This window comes from Erythranthe guttata, chromosome 8 (assembly GCF_056151865.1).
Source record: "Erythranthe guttata isolate IM_541 chromosome 8, IM_541, whole genome shotgun sequence".
NCBI lineage: Eukaryota > Viridiplantae > Streptophyta > Magnoliopsida > Lamiales > Phrymaceae > Erythranthe > Erythranthe guttata.
The window spans coordinates 9,528,173-9,542,257 of record NC_142540.1 but is presented as its reverse complement, the minus strand read 5'-3'; the positions used below and the strand labels follow the sequence as shown (position 1 = coordinate 9,542,257).

The 14,085-nt window shown below is 30.5% G+C and overlaps 1 long non-coding RNA gene across 1 annotated transcript; it reads left to right on the top strand.

Moving 5' to 3' along the window:
* The first annotated feature begins 12,799 nt into the window (after positions 1-12,799).
* Positions 12,800-13,869, top strand: LOC148768478 (uncharacterized). The gene is made up of 3 exons (XR_016032847.1): positions 12,800-12,923; positions 13,138-13,302; positions 13,736-13,869. It is a non-coding gene; the product is annotated as an uncharacterized LOC148768478 (long non-coding RNA).
* The last annotated feature ends 216 nt before the right edge of the window (positions 13,870-14,085 follow it).

The window sequence follows — 14,085 nt, the reverse complement described above, 5'->3', positions numbered from 1 at the left end:
GGATTTTTGATATCTTCACTTTTGGCCCATATTTTCTCCAAAATTCCAGTTTTTACCCCATACTTTCCCAATTCTTCAATTTGTACCTAAAATACAATAAATCAACTTTTTAAGCACCAATTATCGTTAAAAAACATCAAAAGATCCAATTAAAATGTATGATAAAGTGTAAAAATATACACTTAACACACCCCTAAACTTGAACTTTTGCTTGTCCTCAAGCAAAATCTACTAATAAGCAAATAACTCAACTACTACATCTCATTGCATAGATCAATGATCAACTTCACGTTTTCTGAATTTTTAATTATAATGACAATTCTTAGGCTTTCGCAATCTCAATATTCAACAGCACTTAGTCACTTACCATTACAAAAAACCACAAATCATACAATTGCTTCAAGCATCCAATATTTGCAAATTAAAGATAGAAAGAATTTATGCATACATGCATATGTTTGACCCCAAATACTCACCAATTTATTCTACTCAACTAATATCGAACATTAAGCTATTGGGATCATTGGGGCTTTGTGGCTTTCAATTGTTAGGCTCTTTGGTTCGAGGTAGGATATATGAGTATATGTGGCTATTCTTCTTGAATTGAGGTGATTACGCCAAAATTTGAAAGATAGGCGTTTGAAACAATGAATTCACCTCTATGGACTTTAATAAACTCGATTCTTAAGAGTTCAAAAGTCTCAACTTTTGCTCTTAAGACAATGGATCGAGCATTCAAAACAATTCAACAACTAGTCCTTACTTCTCCCTTCTAGTCTCTTTTTTTTTTCTTTTAATATATATATATATATATGTATATATATATATATATATATGTATATATATATATATATATGTATATATATATATATGTATATATATATATATATACATATATATATATATATATATATACATTTATATATATATATACATATATATATATATATATATACATATATATATATATATACATATATATATATATATACATATATATATATATACATATATATATATATATATATATATATACATATATATATATATATACATATATATATATATATATATATATATATATATATATATATATATATATATATATATATATATGGGATAATTATATTTTTGGTCCCTCATGTTTGGCCCGATTTCACTTTTGGTCCCCCTTGTTCCAAAGTGAACAAAGTTCACCTCCAAGTTTCAATTTTAAACACTTTTGGTCTCTGCCGTTACATGTCCGTTAGCAAGTAACGGAAAACACTATTTTATTTTGGGGTGAAAATTGAAATTTTAAATTTTTTTGGGGCTAAAAAATAATTATAAATTGAAAACAGACTACTTCTAATTAAATTTTTAATAATATTAAGTATAATGAAATTTTATTAATTACTTTTTTTTATTATTAAAAAAATAATCTTAAGTAGTATAATTAAAACTATATTAAGTATAATTCACAATCATTTATTTAATTAATTTCTTTTTTATTATTAAAAACATAAGAATCGATAGGGTCGCTTCGGATTTTTTATTACCAACGAGGCCCCAAAACGTTTTATCATAGTGGAAAAATAAAATCATTTTGGCAAAAAAAATTATCATTAAAAATTTAATTATAAGTAGTATCTAAATGCTAATGTCAAAAGGAAAGTAAGAACACTTAGCACAAGCTAATTCCATTAACAGAGGAACAATGCTTAGCTCAAAGCTAATGCCAATAGGAAACTAATATTGCTTAGCTCGAAGCTAATGGCAAAAGGAAAGTAAGAATGCTTAGCTCGAAGCCAAAGCCAAACAAAAAGTAAGTATGCTTAGCACGATCTAATTTCATAAGAAAATAAAATATAAATATAAATATCAATAGAAATAAAAATAGAAAAAAATAATAAAAATAAACATAAAAAAAAAGTTAAAATAAATAAAGATATAAAATAAATAAATATATAAATAGGGGCAATTTGCTATAGGTCCTCCTATAAGAGATTTTATGTCTGTAAATCCAACTAATAAAACTCAATTTTTAGTAAATTTATTATTTTTAATATGTCAAAAATATCCCTAACAATATATGGAAATAAAAATCTCCAAAATAAATATCCCATAATTTTCTCCTTGCAGTTAATCAACACATTCTACAATTTCACGTATTCTCAAATCTCAATCTCAAATTCAACCACTCCCAAGAATCGATTCCATCAAATTTCACCGCTCCAAAACATCGATTTCATCAATACCAAACCTAACCAAATATCGCATTGAGTCTGCCGTTTGCAATCCACAAAATTTCGTTTGTTGTCTACGCTGTGAAATCTGTTTTTTTTTCTTTTCTCGTTTGCTATTTGGAGATCGTTTGTTGTTTGAAGACATCGTCTGTTGTTTCTTCATTTGTTGTTTGTGATTTCTACAATGGCTCAAACACAATTTAGTCTCGGTAAGCAATACTCCTATTAACTACATGTACATATGATTGTTCGATTTTGTCAATACTCATTCAAAAACCCGTTTTTTTTTCTTGAGACAGCGAACGAGGATGATGAATTCGAATCCCCGAGAAATCAGATATAAATTGCAGAGTTTGTTGAAGTTAGTAGTCTGGTTATATTTTTTTTAATTGCAGTTTGCACTTTGCGATTCTCTATTGCAATTGAAGTTGTTATTGGTTGTTTGCAGTTCATGTTTGGTCTTAATTGGAGTTCGTATTAATTGTTTGCAGTTCATGTCTACATTTGTAAGATGAACTGTTGTTTTTATCTCGAATTAATAATTACTATTAAATTCTTTTAAATTTTACTTAAGCAGTTTTTATTAAGCTACTTTTTTTACACTTTGAAACATGTTTGTTGCAAGAGACATTTATTTGCAATTTTAATTTTCACTTTGAAACTATTTTGTAATGTAATGCTTGCCGTATGTTGACGTTCTTGAGTTGCGAATTATGTTGCTAGCAATTAGGTTTACATTGTACTCTAATTCTCATAAATTGGACTTTAGATTAGTTTTTCTCTCTTTACACATGTTTGCAATCAATTTTCTATTTGCATTTTTCAGATTATTTTGCAAATCTTGTTTGAACTTGCGTATGTTGTTTGTTGTTTGCAATCATAATTCTTTTTTGTTATTTTCCTTAACTTTGCAATTAGTATGTCGTGGTTAAAGTTTGCAATTTATTTTTTGTAGGTTCAAGATTGTACATTATATCCTATCGTGAGATTGTTTCAACCCATACATGCCTGGGTAAAAAAGAATGAAGACAATTTTTGGTTAATGCCGCTGACATGAAAAAGTTCCTCGATAGTGCCAGTGGTAAAAAAATTATTGTTTAATGATTTACATTTATTTTTCTCTTTGAAGTTTAATTTATTGTTTGCATTAATATGATTTATTGTGAAAATATTACACTTTTTAAAGTTTTGTTGCACATCATGTAATATTGTTATAATTTTTTTTTTCTATTTCAAATTGAAATTTGTATTTTTATTTTTTATTGCAAACATATTTTTCGTTTTAAATAACTTTGGTAGTTTACAGTGTACAATTTGCACTTCATTCTTTATCATTTTTCGTGTACAATTTGCCTTCAGTGTTTGTATTTACAGTTTGTAATTAGTGGTTGTTAATGTTAGCAACTATTACATTTGTTGTTTTATATCGTACAGCCATTATCACATTTTGTTTCATATTCAACATCCACTGCAAAAAAAAAAAGATCAAGTCATTGTTCAACAAGATCGAAGAAAAGAAAAGCAATATTAAATGCATGCAGACGTGCGCTGAATCAATGTCAATGTGTGATAACAAACTTATAATTTAATTTTCACTTATAAGTTGCAAGTTGCAGTTTTCTATTTTATGTTGCAAATTTATTATGTTGTTCAAATTCTTTATTTTGTTGTTTGTTCAAGTAAAACTAATTAGAAAATGCAAACAAAAAAATGCAATATTGTCGAGAACATACAAAAATAACAATTAAAATCCAAAACATATGATCTCAAGAAAATTAATAATTGAAAGATTGCTATAAAATACTTATGTAAAAAAATTTAAATATTTTTATAAAGTAATAAAGAATTAATTTTCAAATTAGTTGCCTTGAGAGAGAGTGAAATACGTGTGTGAGAGAGAAGGGATGAGAATGATGTGTGTAGATGTGATGGGATGGGAGAGATGTTTAACCGTGTAGAAAGGAGAGAGAATGAGAGATTTGTGGGATTTGTTCCCTTAATTTCTAAAATAACTATTTACAAATAAATATTAATTGGGGGCATCTATCTCTATACACTAATAATTTAATTTCATTTAATTGATCAAAGATCTACACCAATATTCATCTAATGGATTGGATCTCCACTTATATAAGTCTAGAATAAGGGGTGTCTAGCCAATTTCCCCATATAAATAAAGGTAATTCCATAAGGAAAGGTATAATGCATAGCTGGAACTAATGCCAAAAGGTAACTAAGAATGTTTTGTTCAAAGGTAATGCCAAAAGGAAAGTAAGAATACTTAGCACAAGCCAATTCCAAAAGGAGAGGAATACAACTTAGCTCGAAGTTAACGCTAAAAGGAAAGTAAGAATGCTTAGCACAATAAAATTCCATAACGAGAGGAATAATGCTTAGCTCGAAGCTACTACCAAAATGAATGTAAGAATGCTTTTCTAAAAGCTAATGCCAAATGGAAAGTAAGCATGCTAAGCACAAGCTAATTCCATAAGAAGATGAATAATGCTTGGAGAGGAACAATGATTTGTCGAAGCTAATGCAAAAAGGAATGTAAGAATTCTTAGCACAAGCTAATTCCCTAAGAAGAGGAATAATGCTTAGCTCGAAGCTAATGCCAAAAGGAGAGTAAGAATGCTTTGCACAAGCTAATTCCATAAGGAGGAGAATAATACTCTGCTCAAAACTAATGCTAAAAGGAAAGTAAGAATGCTTAGCACAAGCAAATTTCATAAGGAGAGGAATAATGCGTACCTTGAAGCTATTGCCAAAAGGAAAGTAAGAATGCTTAGCACAATCTAATTCCATAAGAAAATTACAAAATAGATAAATAAAAAATAAATAAATAAATTAAATAAAAAAAAATATTGATAATAAATAAATATATAAATAAATAATAAAAAAGGGTAATTCGTAAGAAAATGTATAATGCTTAGCTCGAAGCTAATGTCAAAACGAAAGTAAGAATCCTTACCACAAGCTAATTCCATAACGAGAGGAACAATGCTAAGCTCAAAGCTAATGCCAATAGGAAAGTAATATTGCTTAGCTCGAAGCTAATGGCAAAAGGAAAGTAAGATTACTTAGCTCGAAGTCAATGCCAAACAAAAAGTAAGAATGCTTAGCACAATCTAAGTCCATAAGAAAATAAAATATAAATTTAAATATCAATAGAAAAAAAATAGAAAAAAAAAAGTTAAAATAAATAAATAAATATATAAAATAAATAAATATATGAATAAAAAATAAAATAAAAAGCTAAGTCCATAAGGAAATGTATAATGCTTAGCTGGAAACTAATGCCAACAGCAAAGTAAGAATGTTTAGTTCGAAGCTACTACCAAAAGGAGAGTAAGAATACTTAGCACAAGCAAATTCCCTAAGGAGAGGTATAACGCTTAGCTCTAAGCTAATATCAAACGGAAAGTAAGAATGCTTAGCACAAGCTAATTCAATATGGAGAGAAATAATGCTTAGCTCAAAGCTTATCCCAAAAGCATAGTAATAATTCTTAGATCGAAGCTAATGCCAAAATGAAAGTAAGAATGCTTAGCTTAATCAAAGCTAATTACAAAACGGAAGTAATAATGCTTAGCACAAGCTAATTCCACAAGGAGAGGAATAATGCTTAGCTCAAAGATAATGCCAATACGAAAGTGTAACACCCCACATTTTCGAAACCTAATCCCTAACCAAAATTCCATAACCCGAAAATTCACACGTAGAAATCATTAGAAATTTTACTAACTTAAAATTCTTTAAGTGCCTTATTTGCTTAGATTATATAATTATGTGCCTTATGTGCTAGAAATTCATTTATTACGTGCCAACCTTATTTCTATAATTATGTGCTAGATTAATTTATGTGATTTATGTGAATACATGTGCTATAGTAAATTATTTTTATGACAATTGAATTCTCTAAGTTCTTTATAATGCATAGTATAATACATGCATGCATACATATATATATACATATATACATATATAGCTATATACCTATGCATGCTACACCTACATAGGTGATATACATATATATATATATATATATATATATATATATATATATATATATATATATATATATATATATATATATATATATATATATATATATATATACATATATGTGTTTTCGGATATGTGTGTGTGTGTGTGTGTGTGGGATTAATTAGTAGTTTTATTAATTAATAAACTAATTAAAAAGATGCATGACACTTGGCAAAGAGTGAGGATTTACACTAATCCTACACTCAAGCATGCTAAGTCATCCCAAGAGACACCCATCTATCTTCATCATTTTACACCTACACTCCCACTTGTCTTCTCTCCACCACCACCACCGAAGCACCACCTACTCCATCGGACACCACCTCAAATTTCTTCAAGGAAAAAAATATAGAAATCAAAATGCAAATTGCCTATATAAGTTTCACCCTTGAATATGCCAAGAACACCATCAAAAACACTTTCCCTCTTACGGGAGATCTAAACTCTTCCCAACTTGATATCAAAGCTCTTACCTTCTCCATTCAACAAGTTTGGTTCAATCTTGGAGCCACTTCTTGAAGGAGGTAACATTGTATCTTCGTTTTTTCATTTCTCTTCATCCTCCTTTTCTTCCTCTAAAAACCCTCTTTTGTTTTGAAGATTTTTCTTTCTTCGGCCAACACTCTTTGATAGGTAAGAAATCTCGAATTTATTGCTACAATTAAAGGGTATCATAGTATGGAAAAGAATTTTTAAAACTACTTAAAAGATTTCCTCACTTTTCGAAAAATTAGGGCTTTTTGTGTAAAATTCGAAATCTTGTGCTAATCTTGATATTTGTGTTCTTGCATGTCTAATGCATGTTATAATCTGTGAATCTAAGCATTTTATGTTTAAAGATTTAATAATTCGAATTTTTATTTGGGAAAAGAACATGAGTTTTCAAGATTTTTGGGGTTGCATGTGTAGATCTATGAATCTTTAGGGCTAATCTGCAATTTCTTGAAGTTTCAGCATGAAAAATGTTTTCACCTTTAAAATCTCAGTAGGAGTAAGTGGAATTTTGTTACCTTCTATTTGACCATAGTTTGGGATTAATAACTGTTGGAAAAATCACTTTTTGGTTTCAACACTACTTGCCGAGCATTTTAATTTTTATAGATCCGATTTTTGAGGAAACTGCAAAATTCTTTTTGCATCTGTTCATTTAGTCAGTTAGGCAGCCTATAATTAAATTTGAGAATTTTTAGAGGCCATTTTCTATTATTTTGAGATATTGGTTGTGCATGTGTCATAAATGGAACTTTTGTGTTTTAATCATTATGCCCTGAGTATTAATTGTGAGAATGTGAATTTATGGTTAAAAATCTGCAGCTGAACTATGTTAAGGGGCTGTAAGATTTTTTAATTCATTTAATGAATAAAAGTGGGAGAAATCCCATTAATGAAAAGATAAAAATGTTGCTGCTTTAAGGGCATGGAGTGATAATTTAATGCTAATTAAAGTGTGTTTTGGGGCTGCATGTTATGTGTATATGTGTGTGACGTGTGGGTGTGCAGTTGTGTGTGTAATTTATGATGTATAAATATATAATATGATATATATATATATATATATATATATATATATATATATATATATATATGTGTGTGTGTGTGTGTGTGTACTGTGTGTGTGTGTGTGTGTGTGTGTGTGTTTGTATGATATGTGTGTAATTGCCGTGTATATATGTATATTATGTGGATAATTGGATTTTGTTTGTATGCTCGTTGATTGATATTTGTGATGTCGTAAGAGTGGCCATTTTTGTATTAGAGTCTCATTTGTCTCATGGTCTTGCATAAAAAGAGATTTCATTTTTACGAAAGGAAAGGTTAATGCAATGCTTGGGTTGGATACGTCGGGATACGGGGGGCCAGTATTCCAACCATAGTTACTATGATAAAGGGGTGGTTTGATTGCACCAAAAGAACGGGCTCTGAATAATATGCTTATCATCCAAGTAAAGAAGTTAACTTTGCTCGAAGCTAATGCCAAAAGGAAAGTAAGAATGCTTGGCACAAGCAAATTCCATAAGGAGAGGAATAATGCTTAGTTTGAAGCTAATGCCAAAAGGAAAGTAAAAATAATTAACACAAGCTAATTCCATAAGGAGATGAATAATGCTTTGCTCGAAGCTAATGCCAAAAGGAAAGTAAGAATGCTTAGCTCAAAGCTAATGCCCAAGGGAAATTAAGAATGCGTAGCTCGAAGCTAATGCCGAACGGAAAGTAAGAATGCTTAGCACAATCTAATTTCATAAAAAAATTAAATAAAAAATAAAAAGAAATATACAAAAATAAAAATAAAAATGAAAATAAATGTAAAAAAAATAATAAAAAATAAAGTAAAATTAAAAATAAAATTAAAAAATAAACAAATAAATAAATAAAATAAATATATAAAAAAACTAATTCCTTAAGAAAAGCAATAATGCTTACCTCGAATCTAATACGAAAACAAAGTAGGAATTCTTAACACAAACTAATTCCATAAGCAGAGGCATAATGTTTATCTCAAAGGTAATGCCAAAAGCAAAGTAAGAATGCTTAGCTCGAAGCTAATGCCAAAAGGAAAGTAATAATGCTTAGCTCAAAGCTAATGCTCAAAATAAAGCAGGAATGCTTAGCACAATCTAATTCCTTAAGGAGAGGAAGAATGCTTAGCTCGAAGCTAATGACAACAGGAAAGTAAAAATGCTTAGCACAAGCTAATTCCATTAGGAGAGAAACAATGCTTAGCTCAAAGCTAATGCCAGAAGGAAAGTATGAATGCTTAGCACAAGAAAATTCCATAAGGAGACGAATAATGCTTAGCTAGAAGCTAAAGCCAAAAGGAAAGTAAGAATGCTTAGCACAAACTAATTCCATAAGGAGAGGAGTAATGCTTAGCTCGAAACTAATGCCAAAAGGAAAGTACGAAAGCTTTGCACAAGCTAATTGCATAAGTAGGGGAATAATGCGTAGCTTTAAGCTAATGCCAAATGGAAAGTAAGAATACAGAGCTCGAAGCTAATGCCCAAAGAAAAGTAAAAATGCTTAGCACAAGCTAATTCCACAAGATGATGAATAATATTAAGCTCGAAATCATAGCACAAAAGAAAGTAAGAATGCTTAGCACAAGCAAATTCCATAAGTAGAGGAATAATGCTTAGCTCGAAGCTAATACCAAAATGAAAGTAAGAATGATTTTCTAAAAGCTAATGCCAAAAAGAAAGTAAGAATTCTTAGCACAAGCTAATTCCCTAAGGAGAGGAATAATGCTTAGCTCGAAGCCAATGCCAAAAGGAGAATAAGAATGCTTTGCACAAGCTAATTCCTTAAGGAGGGGAATAATATTTTGCTCGAAGCTAATGCCGAATGGAATGTAAGAATGCTTAGCAAAAGCAAATTCCGTGAGGAGAGGAATAATGCTTAGCTTGAAGCTAATGCAAAAAGGAAAGTAAGAATACTTAGCACAAGCTAATTCCATAAGCAGAGGAATAATGCTTTGGTCGAACCTAATGCCAAAAGGAAAGTAAGAACGTTTAGCACAAGCAAATTCAATAAGGAGAGGAATAATGCTTAGCTCGAAGCTAATGCCAAAAGTAAAGTAAGAATACCTGGCACAATTACAGATTCCATAAGAAATTTAAAAAACTAAATAATATATATATAAAACAAATAAATATATAAATAAATTATAAAAATAAGTTTATTCCATAAGAAAAGGTATAATGCTTAGCTCGAACCTAATGCCAAAACGAAAGTAAGAATGTTTAGCACAAGCTAATTCCATAACTAGAGGACCAATGCTTAGGTCAAAGCTAATGCCAATAGGAAAGTAATTTTGATTAGCTCGAAGCCAATGGCAAACGGAAATTAAGAATGCTAAGCACAATCTTATTCCATAAGAAATAAAATAAAAATAAAAATATATGTATTAATATAAATAGAAATAAAAATAAAAATAAAAATCAACATAAATAAAGTTAAAATAAATAAATAAATAAATGTATAAATAAATATTAAAAAAAAAAAGCTAATTGCATAAAGAAAGGTATAATGCTTTGCTGGAAACTAATGCCAAAATGAATGTAAGAATGTTTAGTTCGAAGCTAATGTCAAAAGGAAAGGAAGAATGCTTAGCACAAGCTAATTCCATAAGAAGAGGAATCATTTTTAGCTCAAAGCTAATGCCAAAATGAAAGTAATAATGGTTAGCTCAAAGCTAATGCCCTAAGCAAATTAAGAATGCATAGCTCGAAGCTAATGACTATAGGAAAGTAATAATGGTTAGCTCGAAGCTAATGGCAAAAGGAAAGTAAGAATTCTTAGCTCGAAGCTAATGCCAAACGGAAAGTAAGAATGCTTAACACAATCTAATTTCATAAGTAAATAAAATAAAAAAAGAAAGTAATAATGCTTGGCTCGAAACTAGTGGCAAAAAAGAAAGTGAGAATGATTGTCATAACAAAATAAGAATGATTAGTAAAGGCAAATTCCAAAAGGAGACGAATAATGATTAGCTCGAAGTTGATGCCAAAACGAAAGGTAGAATGCTTACTTAGCTCAAAGCTAATTTGAAAAGTAAATAGGAATGCTAATCACAAGCTTATTCCTTAAGGAGAGAAAGAATGCTAAGCTCGAAGCCAATGCCAAAAGGAATGTATGAATGCTTACCACAAGCTAATTCCACAAGAAGAGGAACAATGCTTATCTAAAAGCTAATGCTAAAAGAAAAGTAAAGAATGCTTAGCTCGAAACTAATGCCGAAAAAAAGTAAGAATGCTTAGCAAAAAGTAATTTCATAAGAAGAGGAAGAATGCTTAGCTTGAAACTAATGCCAAAAGGAAAGTAAGAATACAAGCTAAGTCCATAAGGAGAGAGTAACAGTTCTTAGCTCAAAGTTAATGCCAATAGGAAGTAATAATGCTTAGCTCAAAGCTAATGGCAAAAGAAATGTAGGAATGCCTGGCTCGAAGCTAATGCTAAACGGAAAGTAAGAATGCTTAGCACAATCTAATTCAATAAGAAAAAATAAATAAAAACAAAATAAAAAAAATGAAAATAATAATAATAAAATAAAGGGTAAATTACACACACCCCCCCCCTGAGGTATGCTTAAATAACTGTAAGGTCCATGTGGTATCGATAATTACACTTAGCCCCCTGAAACGTAGTCAGAAACTCTAATGGGATAATGAATTGGATACGTTATTCCGATAGAGTTCTAACGGACTATTGGTTTCAGAAAGTGGCGAAGACAACAAAGAGCTATGGGGTGACATGGCTCCCAGAACATTCCCGAACATTTCTTAAATCACCCATAGCTCTTTGTTGTCTCCACCACTTTCTGAAACCAATAGTCCGTTAGAACCCTATCGGAATAACGTATCCAATTCATTATCCCATTAGAGTTTCTGACTACGTTTCAGGGGGCTGAGTGTAATTATCGATACCACAGGGACCTTATAGTTATTTAAGCATACCTCAGGGGGTGTGTGTAATTTACCCTAAAATAAAATAAAAATAAAACTAAAATATATATATATATATATATATATATATATATATATATATAAATAAAAATAAAAATAAAAATAAATATAAAAATAAAAACAAAAAAATAAGTAAATAAAATAAATATATAAAATAAAAAAATATATAAATAAATAATATAAAAAAAGCTAATTCCGTAAGAAAAGGTATAATGCTTACCACGAAGCTAATACGAACACTAATTCCGTTGGCGATGTTTTTTTTGGCGACGATTTGTGAATAGTCGCGAACTTGCGACGATTTATATTAAAAAACGTCGCAAGATGTCGAAAAATAAGATTTCGGTGGAATATCTTGCGACGATAATATTAATCGTCGCAACTTGGAGACTATATGTCTAAAAAGGTCGCAAAAAGAAAAAAAAAAAGTCCTCTCGTAGCGACGTCTTTATATAAACGACGCACGAAAAATATTTTTTGTAATTTAATTTTTTTACCGTAGCGACGAATATGACGTATACGTCGCTAGTGCAATTGTGAAAAAAATACATTTTATTGGGTTGGCGACGAATTTGGATAAACGTAGCGTTATAAAGTGGAAATATTAAATAATATTTATTCGTAGCGACGAAAGTGTACTAAACGTTGCAAGTAAAACATTTTGTTAAAAAAATTATAATTTTTATTTGCAACTATAGTGTATTAATCGTCGCCAAAATAATTATTGAAAAAATTCCCCTTTTTTCTAACGACGTTTCTATAGGAAACGTCGCAAGTCTATTTAATTTTTTTTTTTTTATATTAAAAAAGTCGCCAAGAGATTCGTTTAAATCTCAGTTTGCTACGATTTGGTAGAAATCGTCGCAAATAATTTAATTAGAAGACAGACCCTAATTCTATTTCCCCATTTCTCTAACTCTTTCTTCTCGTTTCTCTCTCTCCCCCATCTGCCATCTGCCGGTGCCTCCCCCTCCGCCTCCGCCGCCGCCGTCAGCCCTCTTCACTCCGCCTCCGTCTTCCTCGTCCGCCGTCCGCCCCTGCTCTCCGCCGTCCGCCCAGCTCTCCGCCCAACATCTGACGAGGTCTATACGGCGGCGCCGCCACCTCCCTCTTCTCCCTACGGCCTCGTTCATCTGTAGCTAGCCCTAATCTCCTCCTCTCTAGCTAGCCCTCGATCAACAACCACAAAAAGGTAATCTTTCTTGCCCTATTTTTTTATGAAGGCATTATGTTCAGTAAACACGAATTGGGGATGTTTAGCCTTGACAACTGGTTTGCACTTTCTCACTTTTAAATTTAATTTTTTAATGTAGGTTTGGCTACGGAAAGTTGAGAATCGTAAGTATTTCTTGGGGTCCGTTACTTCTATATATGCTAAATCATGATCTTAATTTGTTATATGGTAGAATGGTGCTAGTGTGCCCCGGTGAAACTTGCTCGCAGCTTTGTAGGCACTTATGTTGTACTACGAAGTTCGATTTTGCAAAGGCAACATATATTACACTAGAACTGAAGTTCAAAGGCTGCGTGATAATCACAGAACCGGTTGTTGTCTCGCAAGATTCGAGATGGTATTTTATTTTATTCTTTTCAATAAATTATTATAGGTAGTTCACGGTTTCCGTTTATACTTACAAAAGTCATTTCAATTGCTCTTTAATGTCAAATGTAATCTGTTCTGATTTAAGAACAACCATTTTCTGAAAACGTTCCACATTGCGTATTTTTTAAGATGGATTACACTTTTCGACAAGTAGCTGAAAACGTCATTTTAACTATGGAACTCCATTTCTATTGAGCTGTTATATTTGTGCTTCAGGAGATTGTTTAATATCATAATTATTATGTGATACCGACATATGTTGAATTTTAATTAGGGCAGACATATTTGAAGTAACGAAAAACCAATATTTATCATGTCTCCTCCTACCTTTAAAAGTACAAATGATTTATGTTTTTTTAATTTTTTTTTTTAATTTGTTTCGATATATCTGTTTGTCAGAGCTCCCCGTATGTACCCGGGATTTGGAATGATGAACAAGTGAAAGAATGGCAACTAATTAACTATGCTTTGGAAGAAGAGTGCAACCCCCACATTAAAATTTTCTGCCAACTTGTGCATTATGGCTCTGCTCATGGTATGTAGGCAAAAAAATTTGTTTATGTTCTTTATAATTAAATTTGTGAGTAGTCTGTTCAATAACAAGTTCGAAAGTCCCACAATTATGTAAGTAATTTGATCTATAATTTTGATTTATTTAAGTTTAAAATACATACTTACTTTATAATATTTTATTATAGTTTAAAAAATGTGGCAAAAGCCCTACGGTGTTTGATATGTATAAGAAAGCATA